The 20,674-nt window shown below is 38.6% G+C and overlaps 1 protein-coding gene across 2 annotated transcripts in view; it reads left to right on the forward strand.

Annotated features, from left to right (window-relative positions):
* The first annotated feature begins 10,444 nt into the window (after positions 1–10,444).
* EPS8 (EGFR pathway substrate 8, signaling adaptor) overlaps positions 10,445–20,674 on the forward strand; it is a 168,688-nt gene continuing 158,458 nt past the window's right edge. For both annotated transcript variants that reach the window (XM_037033975.1, XM_037033978.1), the window contains exon 1: positions 10,445–10,725. The gene's annotated coding sequence lies outside the window, so the exon portion shown is untranslated. The remainder of the gene's footprint in view (positions 10,726–20,674) is intronic.

Consider the following 20,674-nt stretch of genomic DNA (forward strand, 5'->3'; position numbering starts at 1 on the left):
AGATAAAACATATAAATCTCTTTTGCATTTTAAAAAATATTCAGATTTTACTAGTAAATGAATTGATAACTCTCATATTCAAAAATTAAATTTCCCTCAATTGTACAGAAGCACTAGAATTTCTGGAGAAAATAAACTTTGTAAAAATAAACATTCACATTTAAAATTAGACACAAAATATCCATGGTCCTGTTCAGAAGAACAAGCTTTTTCTATGGAGCTCACCGGTCACTCAAAGCTCCAGGATAATAGGTGATGAAACTTTCTGATCACCTGTGTTCAGGTAAATAAGAGTGTGTGAGTGAATCAGCTTCACCAAAAATTAGATCAAAAATTGCCCTGTCCTTTTTCTGTCATTCTGTGGTATCTCTTTTAGCCTTTCCCTATCAGTGGTGAACTCCCTGCTGTGAGCTTTCCTTCCTGCAGGAGCAAGGGAAGTTAGTTCAATCTTAGTTCAAGCTAAGATTGAACACCTTTGTCCAACCTCCTAATGTGTTGCAATTTGTCTGTTAGCCTCCTCGTTCCCTTCAGCTTCCAGCCCCGCAGATGTAATCACTATCCTGGGTTTTATGACAAATGTTCCTTTGTTTATACACCAGTTTTTAACAAATATATACATGTGTCCCCTAAGTAATATGTCATTTAGTTTTGCTTATTCCTGATCTTTGTAAAAAGGGTGATTTACTGAACATAATCTGTGACCCTCACTCAAGTTTCTAAGAGTAAATTATGTAGCTGTTGTGTCCTCGTGTTCATTAATAGGAGATATTTCATGATCTGAATATACTAAAGTTTACTTACTTTTCAGTTCTGGGTATTAAAAAAAATTTTTTTTAATATTTTATTTATTTATTTTTAGAGAGAGGGGAAGGGAAGGAGAAAGTGGGAAGAAACATCAATGTGTGGCTGCCTCTTATGTGTGCCCCACTAGGGACCCAGCCCACAACCCAGGCATGTGCTCTGATCGGGAATCGAACGGGCAACCCCCTGCTCCACAGGCTCACGCTCAATTCACTGAGCCACACCAGCCAGGGCTGGATGTTTAAAAAATTTCATTACGAGTTCTTCTCTGACCCATGGGTTATTTGCTAGTCTATTTTTAAACCCTACTTTTTAACGTTAATCTTTAGAAATTAAAATATGCTCTTATTTAAAGTTTAAGTTAATTCTTTAAAAATTAGTCTGTTGTCGATTTTTGAATGTATTGCTTTGTAGGCAGAGGTTGTGGCCTGTGTCAGGGCCAGCAAACCCAGCCCATGGCATGTTTTTCTGCGGCTGGTGAACTGAGAATGGTTAGCATATTGGGAGTTGTTGAAAAACACCAATGAATAATGATATTTTGAGGCGTGTGAAAACTGTACGATATTTAAATCCAGTGAGCCTAAATAGAGTTGTTTTGGAATACGGCCACAGCTATTTGACCACCATCTTTGCTTCTGTGGGAGGAAGACTGTGAGCAGGAGCGTGTTGCCCATGGTGTTTCCACAGTGTGGTGACAAAGTCCGGTAGTTGCAACAGAGAACGCTGACCTGCAAACCTAGTGTGCTTACTATCTGGCCCTTTGCAAAAAGGTTTTCAACCTTTAGTCTAGATAATATACATTTCTAAAGGTATTAAGGTATGAAGGGTAATTTACATAAATATTTCTTATGGGATTGATGAGACTGTGTATTCTCTAATTGTTCTATGCTGATGTTGTAACTTCTATGTTGTAACTTCTATGTATATAACATTTAGATACACCTGGAGTTATCAGTAACTTCAACAGGTTGAAATATCCCTCCTACGCTAATAGATTTATTGATTTCTTCTTCTAGATTTTATCATTATGTGATGACCCACTCTATCCTTAAAATGCTTTTTATAAAAATTTTTTTTAAAAGACTATTTATTCATTTATTTTTGGAGAGAAGGGAAGGGACAAGGAGAGGGAGAGAAACATCGATGGTGGAGAGAAATACAATTCAGCTGCATTTTGTACAGACCCAAAGGGGCACCCCGCCTGCAACCCAGACATGTACCCTGACCAGGAATCAACTGGCGACCCTTTGGTTCATAGGCCGGCTCTCAACCCACTGGGCCACACCAGCCAGGGTCTCAATGACACTTTTTCATCTTAAAGTCCATTTTGTGTGATGTCAATACAGTTACACCAATGTTCTTTTCATTATTACATACCTAATAGATCTTATGTTTTCCATGTACTTACATTTGTAAATAGCACGTAGCCTGTATTTTTGAAAACTACTTTCATCCCGTCTTTTAACTGGAGAGTTTAGTCCACTATGTTGTAATTACTTACGTATTTGAATGTCTTTAGTTTCTATCTTGAACCTGATCCCTCTTTTTTATAGTCTTTTCTTATAATATTATTTTTTTTGTAAGGGGTAGAAAGATGGACTGTTATGTTAATTTTGCATTACTGTTTCCTCCCTCTGCTGATTTAAAATTTCTCCCGTGTGTCTATTCTTTCCAAATCTTTAGGATACTGTAGAACAGAAGTGTCAAAACCATGTTTTCTGGACCAGGCTGTTTGAATTCAAATGCCAACTTCATTACATATTAGTTGGATTACTTATGACTAATGTTTTTCTCTTTGTTTTCCTAAAAAATGGAGATTATCAGAAGATTATTATGAGAATTTAAGCAAGTTAGTACATGTAAGGCATTTAGACATTGCAAATATCATGTGGACAGTTTCTCTTCAAATTTCATCATAAATATTTTTCTTAAGGATGCTTCAAATTAATATCTTAACCTCCTCGAAACAAGGGCCTCAGAATACTTTAACTGATCCTCCTCCTCCTGATTTCTATGCTATTCTCCAATATTTAAATTGTGTTTATAGCCCCACAAATTTGACATTACCATTTCATAGAGACCGAATTCCTTTAGATTAACCCAAATGTTTATCAATTTATTTGCTTACCATTTTTTCTTGCTTCTCAGTATTTCTTATTGGGTCATTTTCTTTACCCAAAGGTGTACTTTAGGTGTTAATCTGGTGAAGATGGTAAAAAGGAAAGTTTTTATTTATTGGAAAATTCTCAGTTCCATTTTTGTTATGAAAATGTAACTGTTTTAGACACAAAATCATAAATTGACAGTTTTTTTCCCCCAGCATTTAGAAGATATTCCATGGTCTTCTGGCTGCCATTATTGCTGTTGAAAATTCTCTGGTCTACTTGTTTTTCCTGTGTATTTCAATAGATAAATTTCTCTTTTCTTTCCATGCTTTTAAGATGGACTTTTCCTCTCATGTTTGGCAGTTTCATTTCAATGTATCTTGGTTTGGTTTCTTCTCCTGGTGGTTTCCTGTGTTACAGTAATCTTGAAACAGTATTAGTGATAATATAAACTATTTCTTGTTTTTACTCCACTTTTTTCTAGTCTCTCATGTTATGAAATTCTGATGAGATAAACATTAAATCTTCATATTATTCTATCTTCCATCTCTCTACCATTTCCCCCCAACTGTCTTGCATTCTAGACATTTTCTTCATATCTAGTTTATGTTTTTCTCTTCTACTGTGTCTAACCCACTGAGTTTCAAGTTTTAGGAAATACATATATATCCTTTCCAAAAGTTCTGGTGGGTTCTTTTTCATGTTTGCCTAGTTATTTTAGATATCTTTTTATATTATTTTATTTTGTATTTCTTTAAACAGCTAGATCATAGTTTTTTTGCTCATAAATCTAAATGCTTATTAATTTTTCTCTTTTTACTGTTTATTCTCACTCATATTGATTAATATTCTTATATGTTTTATGGTCTTTGATTATGAATTCCTATTTGGCTGATGTTAATTTATGGGAATATAGGGATATTAACTTAAAATTATTTGTCTCCAGATAGAATTTGCATGCATATACCTCTTTTTAAAAAGTATATATTTTATTTCTTTATTTATTGAGAGAGGGGAAGGGAGGGAGAAAGAGAAGGAGAGAAATATCACTGTGTAGTTGCCTCTCAAACATGACCTACTGGGGACCTGGCCTGCAACCCAAACATGTGCCCTGACTGGGAATCGAACCTGTGACATCTTTGGTTCACATCTTTGTGGCTCAATCCACTGAGCCACACCAACCAGGGCCTACATGTACCTCTTCTAGGAGCTGGGGGTCCAAGAATCTGAGACTACTGTGATTTCCCTTCGGGGTGATTGGCTAGCATATGAAAATTTAAAGATCAGCTCCCTCATCCAGCTGGTTTAAGACTTATTTAAAAGGTTATTGTTCACCACACCAGTGTCAGTGGTTCTGCTTTACTTGTGTTTTGGACTCTTAGAGATTTCCTTTGCTTCCCGAGAGTCCCCCAGTGCAGGATCTACTTGCACTGTGGCTGGAGAACTCTTCGGACGATCTCATTCACCTTTCTGTAGATATGAATGGGAACTCTACATGACCACACAAGTGTAGGATACACTTGAAGACGAAGAGCTTCTGGCCCGAAGAGACTCTCAGTGGCCTCTGTTTTTCTATTTTGTTTCATCTTTTTCTTCAAGATTTTCACTACTTCTCCTGTGTGTCTCATGTAGTCTTTTTTATTCTTTTGCCTTCTTTCACTGGATTTACCCTCTTATCTCAGCTATAATCTTGGACTCAACTAAATTATTATTTTAACTTATAATTAGTTGCCTCCAAAGTATTCGTTGGATAAATGACCACTTCACACTTATCAAATTCTTTCAAAGATTTAGGCCTTCTTTTTAAATGCTTTTTACTTAAGTAACACTTGGATTTTCTTTCCTTTGTGGAAAACTAATTCTTGAATATTAAAAAAGACAGAAAAGTAAAAGATTTTTTCACGAATAAGCAATGCTGTATAATTATTCATTTATTTTTAATTAAGACTTTAATTATTTTTAGATCAAGTGTAGGTTCATAGTGAAATTCAGAGGAAGGTACAGAGATTTCCCATATACCTCTGCCCCCTACACATGCATAGCCTCCCTTGTTATCAACATCCCCCACAAGAGTGGTACATTTGTTACAATTGAGAAACCTATATTGATACATCATAGTCACCCAAAGGTCATAGTTTATTTTAGGGTTTACTCTTAGCATTGTGCATGGTATGGATTTGAACAAATGTATAAGGATACGTAGCCATCATTATGGTATCATAGGGATTATTTTCACTGCCCTAAAAAATCCTCTATGCTCTGCCTATTAATTCCCTTACTGCTATTCCTAGTAAGCAGTGATTTTACCCCACATCCCAATCACTCTCTTTATTACTTGTTTGATGCAGAGGAGAAACTAATTGCAAGAGTAGGGGACTGGGTGGGAAGGGGCCCCTTTGCCTGGGAGTTCCCAGGGCACCTCACTGCCCCTTTTGGGAGCCAAGCCATGCCTTCCCAGCACCAGTGCTATTCCATAGGGTGGGAAGCAGGGAGGGAAGAAAAAAGGAGGAGCTTGAAGTTGGGCTTGGAAGCAGGAGGACTGAGGTTGGCAAGGCCCCTTCCTGGGACCCAAGAGCTTGACTTGCCATAGAGCATGCCTTGGGAGTGGCAGTGATGAGCAGGGGTAGAGTCATCACACAAAAATAATAATAATTAAAAAACCCATTGTAAAAAACATACAACTCAGATGGAGGGTAGGTACATCCTAATGTAGGACACCCTCCCCCAATTTCTCAAGAGCAGGATCAGCAGAGAAATACATTAAGGGATATAGCAGCTGCCACCAGCCAGGGACCCATAACCAGCCACTCCTACACTGGCCACAGAGGTTAATGAGCTGGGAATCACGTGGCCTGTCTGTTCCCTTGGCCAGTGGAGGGCAGAGGATCCCAGCCCTGTAGCCCTATCCCGCCTCCTTCCAGATGGCCATGCAGGCTCCCAGCAGTGTCTCCTGAGAGGAGGGGCAACACTGTCCAGAAGAAAAGGCAAGGTCAAGAGATGAGAAGTGAGGGAAATGACTGCTACATAACTAGCTGGTGCCCAGATTACTGCCACGAGGGTCTGTGCTGTCAGATGAAGGCTTGCCCAGGATGGTGCAAGCACTCTATTGGACATGTGTTTGGCAAATATTTTCTTCCAGTCTGGCTTGTTTGGTGTAGATGCAACCAGCTCAGGTCTAACTACATAGTACACATCAGCAACAGTTTAACTTTTTTCCTGAAAAAATTTTTTTTATCATTTTCTGGTTGAATCCATAGATACAGAGCCTGTGACCATTGAGTACCAAACTGTAATTCATTTCCCTCTTTCTCATCAACTCAGAGATTCTTCTTGGTTAAAAATAGAATTATTAATATGAAAAATATCTGTCAGTTTTTTAGATCATAAAGTTTTCTTTTTCACAAAGAGATCTGAAGTAAGGGGTCCATACTGTGCATTCTGAGAAGCAGCAGGTGAGGTATGTACCATCTGGAAACTTGAGGCTTAACTATATGAGAAGGGTCTTGAATCTTGCCCAGGACACTACTCATGCAACAATTGGCTTTCTTCAAGTAACTTTCTTTTAATAAACACTTGGTGCTATTGGCATTGGGACCAGAAGTATTTGTATTGTAGTATTACAATACAAATACTGTGCCAGGGTAGTATCAGGGTGTCCTTGATATTCTTTTCTTTAACACCGTGCACTACTTAGCTAAATGACTACTGAGCTAAGTGAGAATGGGTCAAAAGATTGTGTTTTTGAGATCCCCAGAGGGTCTTTCAATTTTTTTCAGGTGACTGATCTACATCCCCCTGAGGTATGAAGCTTTGGAATGTGTTTATACAGAAGGAGGTTCCTTCAGAGAGAGGAAATTGTGGGGCTTAAGGAAAAAAAAAAAACAAGCAATGAATTACAAGTGTCCTGAGGGCAGGGAACTAAGTCTCAGTTATCTTGAAGTGTCGCACACCACATGTGATACAGACTTACAAAATGTTGAATGAAATTAGTACCTATTATCATTCTTGTTACAGATCGATGTTTAGGATGTTTAGAAGGGGATGAGTTTTTCCTCACAGGGGAGTTTGAACATTATTACATTTGCCTCCCCTTCTCCCTTCCTTCTCTCCCTCCCTTCCTCCTACATTTGTTGAGTATGTTCTGTGCCAGATACTGGGAACAGAAAATTGAGTAAGGCGGGATCTCTGTATTTTGTCATCAGAGAACCTGGAGAAATATATCCCAGCATAGGGTTGAAAGGAGAGGCTCAACAGAAAAATGTCACTGTGACATTTGGGTTTTATAGATGCATTTTTGAGGCCCAGGATGAGAATATGAGTTGGAACTATAGCGCATTGTATGCAGAAAGATGACCGTGTTTGATGTGTGCGGAATGGGTGGGTATGATGGGAGTGGTGGGAAACTCTGCCCTCCCTCACGTACAGAGCCTAAAGGATTATTAGGAAGAAATGAAAAGCCAGTTGTTTTTCATTTTCATAAGACAATACAATAGAGTATTCATTATACTGTAGTAGGAGAGAACAGAGATACCAAACCTGTTTTAAGAATTGCATGAGCCTCTTCTTCTAATATTATGACTTTCTGAGTATAGTCTTTAAGTAGCAAAGGAATTCTTGTATTTGAAGAAGAGGAAAGTGTCAGAAGCTCTCCCATAATGGTGAATGCCCAGTGTCCCTATTTCAAGACTAGCAGGCCAGGAGGCCTTCTTTGGGCCACGGAGCCAGCTTCCCCTGCTGTTCTCTCCTCCCACCCAGGCCTAGGATCAGTCCTGCTTTCTACCTGGAAGGGTTGGGAGAAGGTAGCAGAGACTTTTGAGGAACCACTGATCTCTTTACTGCCTCCATAGTTGTATCTTTTTAAGAATGTCATAGAATTGAAATCATACAGTATGTAGCCTTACAGATTGATATATGCCTGTAAACGTCCTCCATGTCTTTTCATGACTCTAGCTCATCTCTTCTCAGCCCTGAATAATATTCCACTATCTGTATGTACCACAGTTATTTACCCATTCACCTCCTGAAGGACAATCTGGTTGCTTCCAAGCTTTGGCCATTATGAATAACGCTGCTATAAACATCTATGTGCAGATTTTAGTATGACTGTAAGTATTCAAGTCTTTGGGGAGCACAACTGTTGAATTGTATGAAAAGAGCATATTTAGTCTTGTAACAAACTGCCAAACACTCTGGGAAACTGGCTGCACCGTTTTGCTTTCCCACTAGCAATGTATGAGAATTCCTGTTGCTCTGTATCCTCATTGGCAATTTTGTGTTGTAACTGATCCAAATTTTGGCCATTTTAATAGGTGTGTAGTGGTTTCTCATTCTTGTTTTAATTTGCATATCTCAGATGACATAAGACGTGGAACATCTTTTCTTATGTTTATTTGGCATCTGTATATTTTGTTGGAGAGGAGGCTGTTAGGGTCTTTAACCCATTTTTAAATTGGCTTATTTTCTTAAAGTTGAGTTTCAAGTGTAACTTTTGTGAATTTTGGAGAACAGTCCTTTATCAGATGTGTCCTTTGCAAGTATTTTCTCCCATGCTGTGGCTTGTCTCTTTATCCTCTTCACATTGTCTTCCACAGAGCACAAGTTGTTAATTTTAATGAAGTCCAGTTGATCAATTATTTCTTTCACCGATCGTGCCTTTGGTATTGTATCTAAAAAGTCATCACCAGACCAAAATATCATACAGAATAATTTCAACACATCAAACATCTCCTGTGCTTTACCTATCACTCTCTTAACTCTATACCCCTAGCAACTCTGATTTTATTTTGTTACTGTCTGTGTAGTTTGGTCTTTTCCAGACATCATATAGTTGGAATTATACAGCTTTGTCAGACTGCCTTCCTTCACTTACCGATATGCATTTAAGGTTCATTTAGGTCTTATTTGTAGTTTGACAGAGTCTCCATTGCTCCTCATCCGTGTCATCATTTGACATTGCCATTTTGTGGAATTTTATGCATTCTAATAGGTATGGAGTAATATTGTATTGTTGCTTTAATGTATTCCTTAATGACATTTGATGTCAAGCTTCTTTTTATATTTGTTTTTCTATATGCATTGAATATATTTCCTTTGGTGAGATACCTGTTCTGAACTTTTGCCTATTTTCTGACAGAATTGTCTGTTTTCTTTCTTTTGAGTTTTAAGAATTCTTTATGTTTTGCTTCAAATGTTTTAAGGCTTGCAGTGTCCATAAGGAATGAGGTTAATTTTATGTGGTTCCTAGGAGCAGAACCAGTACTAGCTGTGTAAATTAAGGGAAGTTGATTTGATGATCACCAATCATATGGCATAGGCTTTAGAGTTAAGCAGACCTGGATTTTAATTCTGGCATCAGCATTGGTTTTGGCAAAAGGAATAAAACTTCTGAGCTTCATTTTCCTAATGTACTAAATAGGTATAATGAAGCTTACCATTTGAAGGATTAGAAATAATAAATAAAAAGTGCTTAGTTCCTGGCATAGGTAAATATTCAATAAACAATCATGATTATACATAAACTGGTAATAGGAGAGGTTCTCAACATTGGGAAAATTCAAATGGATGGTGGTGTGGTGGGAATATTGGAGAGAGGACTCCTACTTAAGGTAGGGGACTTGGCTTAAGGTCTATTACAACTTTTAGCGCAATGGTTTTAATTTTCACCTTGGCCTGAAATCTCCTTTCCCCAATCACTTTTTCTTTACTTCACAAAGCAATCAGGTTCAATCTATTTTAATAAAGTTGTCTTTATATTCTTTCGTTGACTTCTGGAAGTCAATTGGCTTTTAAAAAGAAGAGGTTGGGGGCGTAGCTAGGACAAATGAGTTCTGAAGAGGAAGAGAATGCAAGGTTCACAGACGAAGGTCTTCTCATTTAGTGGCTCCGTGAGCTATTCAAAGAGAAGGTGAAGCTTGTCCGTTTGCTTGTGTTACTAGAGGCATTAACTGAAAGAAGCCTCCACTACAAACCACATCAAACTCTTGGCAGGAGCGAAGCGAAAAATATTATTTTCAGGTCAGGCGTGAGAAGCGGGTCTGGACTTGCTGGCTGGAACTAATAAGGACAGGCAGTTAGAAACTCCCAGGGTATTAAGGGAGGTCCTTTGATACCATCAGTTTACAGCATGAGTTGAGAAGACAAGAAAGAGGAAAGTGACAAAAGAGAAGAGCTAGGTTGGAAGGCTCCAGAAGGCAGACAAAGGCTGGCAGGTGATTGGGTACTGAAGTTGTGAACCAGAACCTTGCCCTGGGCGAACCTCTACCTGCATCTCCCAGCTGCTAGTCAGTCCAGCTAGGGCACTTCTGGAAACCTGTCTGCGGACATCAACTTCTGTCCGGCTTTGTTCGCAGCCTTGATTACTAGGTGCTTAGATAACTTTCCTCCCAACCATATCTCACCCGCCTGTTTGCCGGGGGCGCTAAGGGTGGACCAGATACTCCTGGACTCGGCGGCAGGCAAGACCCGGAGAGCGGAGTTAGCTCCAGGCCGCGCGCGCGCGCACACACACGTTCCTCACAGAGGTACTGGGCATGCGCGGCGCGCGGCCGGCTTTAGCGGCGAGCTGGTGAGCGGGCGGGCAGATCCAGACTTCACTGGCAGCTTTTGGAGAGGCGGTGTCGGGGAGCGCGAGATCCGCGCTGTGCTGGTCCGGGTGATCGCTTCTCCGAGACTGGGTGCAGACAGCGGCTTAGCGGCTCGGCGGCTAGCGGAGGTTAGGGAGGGCGCCGTCCAGGTCGGAGGCTTTCTGCTGGCCCCCGCCTGCTTCGGCTGGGCTCAAGGCGCCTCCAGGGAAAGCCGCCGCCCCGAAGGCGGATCCGAGGTAAGAGCTTCTCTGGGAAAGGCGCCCGGCGGTATCCGACGGTTTGGACTCTCCCTCGATTTCAAAAATCCGCCTTTGTGTGCTTGCATGGAGCGGCGCCAGGCGCCGCGTCCGCCTTCATTCACTTTCACTGCTTTCAACTGGTGTTAGGAGCCAGGTGTGCGCGTCCGTGCGTCGGGGCTCCGTGCGCCGGGAGCCAGTGCCCACCCTCGGGCGTCGCTGCCCGGCGCTGCCCGCCGCACCCGGACCTCCGGGAACGATGAGCAGAGAAGATTCACTGTGTCCCAGTAATATTTCCTGGTAACCTGAGCTTCCGCAGATACACCTGCGCTTATCTGAGCGGTGGGGCGACTACAGAACCAGTGTTCTTTTCACAGTTCCTATTAGACGGGGTTTTCGGAGCCACCCAGGCCACCCTCCAGTGCGGAGGGGGTCTTTTCAGATTGACGTTTTGGGACAAGGTCTCACCGGGATCCAGCTCCTCAAATTAATACAGCTTAGTATAATCGAGTAGTTGTCACTTTTAATTACTGCTGACTTTCCTTTCTTAGCTTGCTCCTCTTTACTCATCATTTTACTTTTGGGAAGATGGCCTTTCTGGTGTCTTTGTCAGTCAATGTCTTTGGAGTGGATTTCCCCACCTCCGTAGACCCTGCTCGCTCCTCCTGTGCTCACTTTCTTCCTTTCAAGGACTACCTGTGTGCAGAATCTTTGCATCGATTGTTCTCTTCCTTTGCATTGTATCTGAAATCCTTCTTTTCCCAGAGCACTTCTGTAATCTCGTTGAGGGTAGGACACTGTAGTATTAGGATTTGAAATGCATAGATGTCTAGGGCGGTAGAGCTTTAGGAATCAGAATCTTCTTTTATAAAATGTTTCGTAAAAAAAGAAAAAGAAATGAAAAAAACAAAATGTTTCAATGAAATGTATTATTGCTTTTGTTTTAAAGGTTTCAGTTCTTTCCTCATCTAAGAGGGATAGCTAATATTTTGAATTCAGATAAAACTTGGTTCCAGATGTATGTGAATAGCTTGATTTTGGCTTTGTTATTCTGGGGAGATTGGAGAAAGGATTTCCAGAAGGCTTCTTTATATATGCGTTAACAACAAACAACAGTGTTGTGTATTGCTTCTAATTTATTTCCCTTGAAAGGATGCCATTCTTCTACAGTGACTTGGGTTTTGGAAAGTGTACACTAGTAATTTAGATCATGTGGCCATTGAAATGAAAGTCTGCCATCCTCTCTTACCTAGTGTAGATTTTCTGTTTGACATGTAGTTTCCTGTACATATTGCTATAGTTTTTAATGTGCTGGTCTGAAAAATTTTTGGTCATAAGTTCACACTTTTACTTATGATTTGAAAAATAATGCACTTTATAGCCTTACCATGTAAAGGGTAGACTAGAATATATCACAAATGAAATGACATTATATAGAATGTCTTTAGTGCAGAATTCATAGATTAAGACTTTAAAAAATTTCAAGTTACAAGTTACTTACAAAAATTACAAGTTATTCATTTCACAGCAGAAAACAAGAAAACTTGCTTTTAATTCCACTGAGATACCACTTTTTACGATATTTGGTACATTCTCTTTGAAATATTCTTTTCTTCTACTTTCCAGTATCACTAAATTCCATTATATACTAATTTTCAGTCTTTTGGTGGGGAATACTCTAAGTTGTACTCAGGGTGATTTTTTTTCCAAATGATTTAATTCTTGTTCCTTATCAGGGATTTAATGTCTAATTTTGAACACTTTGCATGCTTCTGACCAAATCTAAATATTTCATTTTGTTTTTATTTCTAGTTTTTTTTTTTTGGCTTGAAATTTAAAAAAGAAGATTTTATTTATTTATTTTTAAAGAGAGGGGAAGGTGAGGAGAAAGAGGGAGAGAAACATCAGTGTGTGGTTGCCTTTGGTGCACCCCCTACTGGGGTACCTGGCCTGCAACCCAGGCTTGTGTCCTCCCGGACTGGGGAATCAAACTGGTGATCCTTTGGTTCCCAGCCGGATGCTCAATCTACTGAGCCACACCAGCCAGGGTAAATTTTTTATCTATGCTGATACTTTTCAGATATCAGTCCCTTTCTTTTATATACTATGACATAGGTTTGATGTTCTTTGCTTTCAATGTTTTTATTTGATAACATTTTAAATCCTAGTCCTATCTCTTACTTACACTATATTACACACGTGGTCACCACCACTTTTTTCTTCCTCTTCTGACTCCGTTTTCTGCATTCACCTATATTAATTCTTACAGCAGCTCACGGGCACCATGGTTATATAAGAAAATGTAGTATTCAGAATAAAAGACGGTAGTTTTTCTTGTGTCTCTCTTTAGATGCTTGGAGTTTTGTTGGATGAGTGTTTTAGCACTGATTTGATTTATATAAAATTTAGGTTAGCTTTCTGAGTTGTAAAGCACACTTGATTGTCATTTAGATCATCAGAAAACAACGTAAGTTAATAATAGGTTACAAACTTTCAGACATCTGCAATGGTACATAAAGGGAAAAAGTGGAATTTTAGTTAAAGTATTTCAGCTATAATACACCCCTGCTGGGAATTACTGCATGAAATTGTTTGCAGCTGTTGGTGATTGAAAAGTATTTTCTTAAAAAAATCCTGTAACAGAATAGTTGTAAACATTTGAAGTTTAATATATGCAGTGTGAAATTCTTTAGTGCTTCACTACAACATCTTGAGTGTTTTCTAGATACATTCTTCAATGGCATTTTAAAAGATACATTTTAATTTTTAGATTAGTTCTGTATTTACAGAAAAAAGTGTAAAGTTAGTACAGTAATTTCTCATCAATCCCCCTACCCAGTTACCCCCCTATTAACATCTTACATTGATATTTGTTAGAGTTAATGAATCAGTGTTGGTAAATTATTATTAACTAAACTTTATACTTTATTTAGATTTCCTTTTCTGTTCTACAATCCTGCTCTCTACGATATCACACTTAGTAGCCAGGTCTCCCTAAGCTCCTCTTGGCTGTGACAGTTTGTTAAACTTTCCTTGTTTTTGATGACCTTCACAGTTGTGAGGAGTACTGGTCAGGTATATTTTAGAATGTCCCTTGTTGGAATTAGTCTCAGGTTTTTCTCATAATCAGAGTGAGGTTTTGGGTTTGGTGGTGGAAGATCACAGAGGTAAAAATGCTGTTTTTATTACATCATGTAAAGGTTACATGCTATCAACATGATTTTTCACTGTTGACAATGATTTTGATCATCTGGCCAAGGTAGTGTTTGCTAGGTTTCTGCACTGGAAAGTTACCCTCTTCTTTCTTTTCAGGCTATACTCTTAAAAGGAAGTCACTGTGCACAGTCCACACTTGAGTGGAGAGTTATGCTCCTGATGGGTGGAATATCTATATAAAATTATTTGGAATTCTTCTGCATGACAGAATTCTCTTCTCCTCATTTATTTATGTACTCAATCAGTTACTTACATGGATCTGGGTTATAATTCAATACTACTTTATTGTATTGCTCAAAATGTTTCAGCTATCATCATATGACCAGCTTTTTCAGTTGGCTATATCATTTTTGAAAAATCACTTCCACACTTTCTAGCATTGAAAGGTGCTCCAGGATCATCTTGTATATTTCCATTTCCTGCCCTAGTCCTAGATTCAGCCGGAAGGAATCTGGTTCATTTCCTTGGGAAATGTGCTTGAGGAATCAAGAGGTGGGTGCTGGGTGTTCTTACTGCCCCTGGGTGTCATTGCTTCTAGTCCCTCTCATCTGAGTCAGCAGGAAATACATGTGTGTACAAACCTGTGTATATACACTTGCCTGTACGTATTTCTGTGTAACCATGTGTGTCATATTAAGCTAAATATGAGTTCTTAGTCCGCCAAATCCATTATCACCTACATCATTCTGGTCTTCCCCCCTGTTTATCTGTAAATTCCCACAATGAGAAGAAAGCTGGCCCCCAAGATTTGCCATCCATTCACTTAATTGCTCAGTTCCGTTGCATGTGTAAAACAGTATTGAAATGGTTGGCCTGTACTCCCTTTAGAAAGAGTGGAAGCACTTTATGAATGAGAGTGCAGTGCTTATGTGCAGTTCCCTGCGCTTTAGTCTCCCTCCTTTTTCTTCCATCTGCTTTACTGAGGTTGCTGCAGAAATGTGTAATAGAGTGTGATCCTTTTGTCACCACCTGTATTCTGTCCTAGGATCCTCTGACCTTCTAAATTATTTAAAATAAGATTTGAATACATAAGTTTCACTCTTTGTTCTGTCAAGTTCTGTGGGTTTCCACAAATGCATAATTTCATGTGTTCATTATCACAATATCGAAGTATTGTGCAGAATAATTTCAACACATTAAACACCTCCTGTGCCTTACCTGTCATTTCCTTAACTCTATACGCCTGGCTACCACTGCTTTTTTTTACTGTCTGTATAGTTTTGTCTCTTCCAGATGCTACGTCATTGGAATTTTACAGCCTTGTCAGACATTTTTTACTTAGCGATACGCATCATGGTTCATTTATGTCTTACTGCAGTTTGATGGAGTTCTTGTTGTTCCCCACTGTTGTCTCTCAGTTTTTATTTTGTGCGCTCTAAGAGCTGTGTAGTAACGTCTCATTTGTGCTTTAATTTGCCATTCCTTAATGACATTTGATGTCAAGCATCTTTTTGTATTTGACTTTCCCTGTGTATATTTATTTGGTGAGATTGTCTGTTCTGAACTTTTGCCCACTTTCCAATAGGGTTGTCTGTTTTCTTATTGTTGAGTTTTAAAAATTCTTCAGATCTTTTTTTTGCTATAAGCACGCTATTAGATATGTGTTTTGCAAATATTTTCTTCCTGTAAAAATGCAGCCATCCTAGGTCCAAGGACACACTGCACATCAGTAGCAATGTAACCTTTTCTGCCCTGAGTATTTTTGATCCTCTGTTGTTTGAATCCATGGATGCAGAACCCGTGACTATTGAGGGCCAACTGTGATCCATTTCCCTCTTTCTCATTAACTCAGAGATTCTTCTTGGTGGAAAATGGAATTAATATGAAAAATATTTGTCAGTTTAGATCATAAAGTTTTCTTTTTCACACAGAGAATCTGAAAAAAGGGGTCTGTAGTGTGTATTCTGAGAAGCAGCAGGTGAGGTATGTACCATCTGGAAACTTGAGGCTTAACTATATGAGAAGGGTCTTGAATCTTGCCCAGGCCACTACTCATGGGGCAGTTGGCTTTCTTCAGGTACCTTTCTTTTAATAAACACTTGGTGCTGTTGATGTTGGGACCAGAAGTATTTGTATTGTAATACTACACTTAGAACCAATAGCTTTCCAGAAGCATCTAGAGAGATCTGACACAATAAAACTGGTGCCTAGTTTTATGACCATTAAGTCTTACATTCTCTCTCTTAATCCTTACAAGAATTCTTTAGGACAGGCCTCCTTATTGCCAGATCACAGGTAAGAATCAGGTTCAGAACGATAAAGTGACTTGTCTGCCGCCCACATGGGGAGAAATGGACAGAGTCCTGATGGGGACTGTGATCTTTCTGACTTCAAAACCCACGGTCTTTTTACTTGGCTGTGCTGTGTCTTGTAAAGTAAAAAGTGCCAGGATAGTATCGGGGTGTCCTTGATACTCTTTTCTTTAACACCGTGCAGTACTTAGCTAAATGACTACTGAGCTAAGTGAGAATGGGTCAAAAGATTGTGTTTTTGAGATCCCCGGAGGGTCTTTCGTTTTTAGGTGACTGATCTACATCCCCCTGAGGTATGAAGCTTTGGAATGTGTTTATACAGAAGGAGGTTCCTTCAGAGAGAGGAAATTGTGGGGCGTAAGAAAAAGAAAACCAAGCAATGATAGTTCATTGTTTTTCCCTTTCCTCCACTGAATTACAAGTGTCCCGAGGGCCGGGGACTGAGTCTCAGTTATCTTGAAATGTCGCACACCACATGTGATATACCCTTCTTCTCTCCCTCCCTCCCTCCCTCCCACATTTGTTGAGTGTCTGATTTGTGCCAGACACTGGGAACAGAAAGCTGAGGAAGACGGGATCTCTGCATTCTGCCATCAGGGAACCCAGAGAATTGAGGGAAGCAGGTGTTTCAGTGGAGTGTGGAACTAAAGGGAATATATTTTTAAACAAATAAGTAATGGACTTTGAAATCAGAGACACCTTATCTGCCTTAGTTTTCATATCTAAGAAGTGGAAACTTTAATAGTGCCTACTTGACAAAGTTGTTGAGGGGTAGGTTAAAAGAAAAAAAAAATCCGAGCACATAGATGAAAGGAGAGGCTCATGGTGGCTGAGGGAGTCAGAAAAGTCTTTACTGATTTCACTTATATGAGGAACCTGAAAAAACATACAAACTGCCCCCCCAAATAAACAATAGAGAAACTCTGGCATATAGAGGACAAATTAATAGGTGCCAGAGGGGCAGGGGTAAGGTTAGGTGGGAAAGATGAGGGATGGAGAAATAGAATTGGCAGTTAAAAAATACTCACAGTGATAGAAGGTGCAGTACAGAGAGTATAGTCAGTAACATTGTAACAACTGTGTGGTGTCAGGTGGTGCTAGGCTTATCAAGGGGTTCACTTTGTAAGTTGTATAAATATCTAATCACTGTGTTGTACACAGTAAACTATACCATATTGCATATCAACTGTAATTTAAATTTTTAAAATTATTTAAAAGAAAAAAGCCTTTACTGTAGGTTGTGACATTTGTTTTATAGGCTGAGTTTTTGAGGCCCAGGATGAAAGTATGAATGTATTTGCCATGTACAGAGGGTGTGGGCATGACGGGAGTGGTGGGGAATTCTTCACTTTTTTGCACACAGAGACTACAGGATTACGAGAAAGAACTGACGAGACAGCTGGTTTTCATGTTTTAGTAGGAAAGAATAAAGACACCAAGCTTGTTTTAAGAATTGCACCAGTCTCCTCTTCTAATATTATATTATGGCTTTCTGAATATAGTCCTTTTATAGTAGATACAGTCTTGTATTCTTTTTCCGTCCTGTGATTCTCAGGTGAGTTTCTTAAGGAAAGGGACTTGTGTGTCTTTGGGTGAAATCAGAGGTCTTGTCTCAAACCATGCTTGTGTTCAGTTACATAGCACCAATCAGAATGTAACATTCCACAAAGTTGTTATCTACTTCTATATTAACCTATCCAGAATTCTAAGAACCACAAGCAATTTCTGATCATACCCCACAACTTAATACTTGGGAATGTGCTAAAATAATTTGTTAGTGAATCAATTATGTGCTTGATAAGAGGTCAAACACTATAGTTGAAAAGTTGTGTTTTTAATATAAGGGGAAAAGGAAGAACAGAAAAAAATAGAAAAGAATGAAGATCTATAGAAGGAAAAATATTTTAAACTTAGAAAATATTTTTAATGTTTTTTATTGAAGGCTATCGATATGTGAATTTTATTTTATTTAGAAGATGTTTTTAGCACCGTTAGACTATTACCTCTGTTAGAATATTATTTCTTATTCTAGAAATACATGTGTGTTATTGATATGTTTTGATGTATTTATTAATTTAGTACAATAAGAGAATGTTTCCATTATCTGAAATATTTGTGATAATTAAACATTGTAACTCTTTTTCTATTGATTAATATTTCTAATGTTTTATCATATTGTTTCTATTTTTCTCTAGAAAATAAAATGTTTATAATAAAGTACAAGTAGCAAAACAATTCTCTAAAGAGAAGTGAAATTTGGCACTTTTGAAAAGACACTGAATACAATTTATTTAGTATTCTACATTAATTTTTACATTTGAAATTATGAAGTAATTTTAGAAATGAAGACAGTAAAATGGTTTTCAGCAGACAGTAAGATGCATTTAATTTTAGAGATGAGAGAGTAAGACAGTTTTAGATGTGAAGAAAGATATACTTGTGATAGAGAAGGAAGATACATGGAACTTTCATAAATGGAAGAAAATAGACCTTTATTATATGCACACCCCCACCGTCCCCTATCAGCACGCTCAGTTTGTTTGTGTTTTTGTATATGTAAGTAATCTCCAATTACTTACATATAGATAAACACACTCTTTCCAGTGTGTTTTCAAAACTTTTAAGTATTTTATGACTAACTGTATATTGAGGTTTAACAATATTACTCTAATTTAGAAAATCCCTTCTTAAGGTTGAGTTGTCTTATAATTTTAGTGTGTTTACATACATTACCAGAACTTCTGATGTATAGTATGTTTATTTTTAGTGCTGTGTACCACATTTAGTACTGAAATGCTTTTTACATATCAGGATCCTGTTAGTTTAGAGATGACATTAATTTTGTTGATAGTTCTTTTATTTAGCTCTTTTGTCGGGCCTTGTTAGGTTGTGAATAATTTAAAAGCAACGGAATTCTTTCTGTGATAAAAATCTAGTCATTGGGCCAAATCTCATAACATTATTCATGTGATATCCATGCATGTAAAGATGTAGAATTAATGTGTTGTGCCTGAAGAATGGATGTTAAAGACAGTGTTTTTAATTATTGGAAAATAACCTTTTAAAGATTTTAATGTGCATTAATTCACAGACATGCTTAAAATCTCACGTTCTGTTTTAAAATGAATAATCCGTGATAGCCAGAACTGACACAACAATGTATACAGACTATAAAAAATATCAGTTTTATATTTTATGTTTATTAGTATATTTGCTGTCTTTGTAGAATTATAGAATAAAGTATTTATAATATCTTTTCATGTTATTTTAATTTTCTTATGTCTTTACACAAATTCTAGGAGCAAAGTGTTTAAGACCAATTTTTACTCAACTGTATTTCACATGTTTGCATACTGTGTTAAGACTTGCTGCTTCCATGGTCTCGTGTAGAAAGTCGTCTCAAAAAATGTGAAGCAGCTAAGTGATGGTGTGGGTTCCTCCCCCCAACCCCCCCGCACCCCTCCTGCCTCTCTCCTCCCTGCTGCTGTACCCCACCCTCTAGCCCGTGTCTGACAGCTTTTTTCAGTCCTCACACACCTTCCGTTAAAACTGTATCTTTCATAACTTCTCTATCTTCCCAGTCACTGTTCTCTTCTCCACCACCTGGTGAGACCTCAGTCCTGCAGCGCGAAGTCGGAGTAAAAGAGGCATTCACGGCGGTTGTGACAAAGTCGAGGCTGCTGGAGGGTGTGAAACAAAGGCGCGATTGAGTCTCTCTCATCACCTTCATTTTATGTGGGTAGTGAGTAAATCTAGTAAAGCCTCATTATGAAGATCATGAAATCTAGGTTTGTCCAGAGTAAAGACATAAACAGTGATTAACTTTAGCTGGAATACATCTTTTACTTTTTTGTTATTATTCAGTCATAGTTGTGCCACCTTTGCCCCCATTGTTCACCCCAAGCCAGGTCTTTCTAGCTAACATCGATTTCATTAGTGTAATGTGGACATTAGTTGAATTTGAGACACTTGGTGAAACAAGTGCTTGCTCTGCATGGTGGCTGATACAGTTGCATGTTTGAGAAAGCAGATGTGAATTTGGGGAGAAGCGTTTTATATTAGGTGGCTGATGGAAGCCTGCTGCGTTTTCTCTCATCCAGAGGAGGACAGGGGTCTGTAGATTTTTGCAAGGGGTTGATCTGAGAACATGGCTAAATTTTAAAAGGACCAAAGATGCTCTTGAAAACTAAAGCACACGTGGACAAAACTAAGGGGGTGGGTGGAAGTAGGGAGGGAGGTGGGTTTGGCTGGGGTGGGGAGAGTGGGGGAAAATGCAGACAACTGTCATTGAACAACAGTAAAGTAACTTCTAAAAACAAAACAAACAAAAAAACCCCAAAGAAACTAATTCAGCCAAGAGTGTTTTTTATACTCCGACTAAATTTTTATTCTTGCTGTCAACCATACCAGTGGCTGGAATGGGTAATACTTGGGTGAAATTTCTTTAAAAGGAAAGCTGTAGAAGAGGTATGGGTAAACTA

This window comes from Sturnira hondurensis, unplaced genomic scaffold (assembly GCF_014824575.4).
Source record: "Sturnira hondurensis isolate 20B ecotype Veracruz unplaced genomic scaffold, ASM1482457v3 Scaffold0021795, whole genome shotgun sequence".
Lineage (NCBI taxonomy): Eukaryota > Metazoa > Chordata > Mammalia > Chiroptera > Phyllostomidae > Sturnira > Sturnira hondurensis.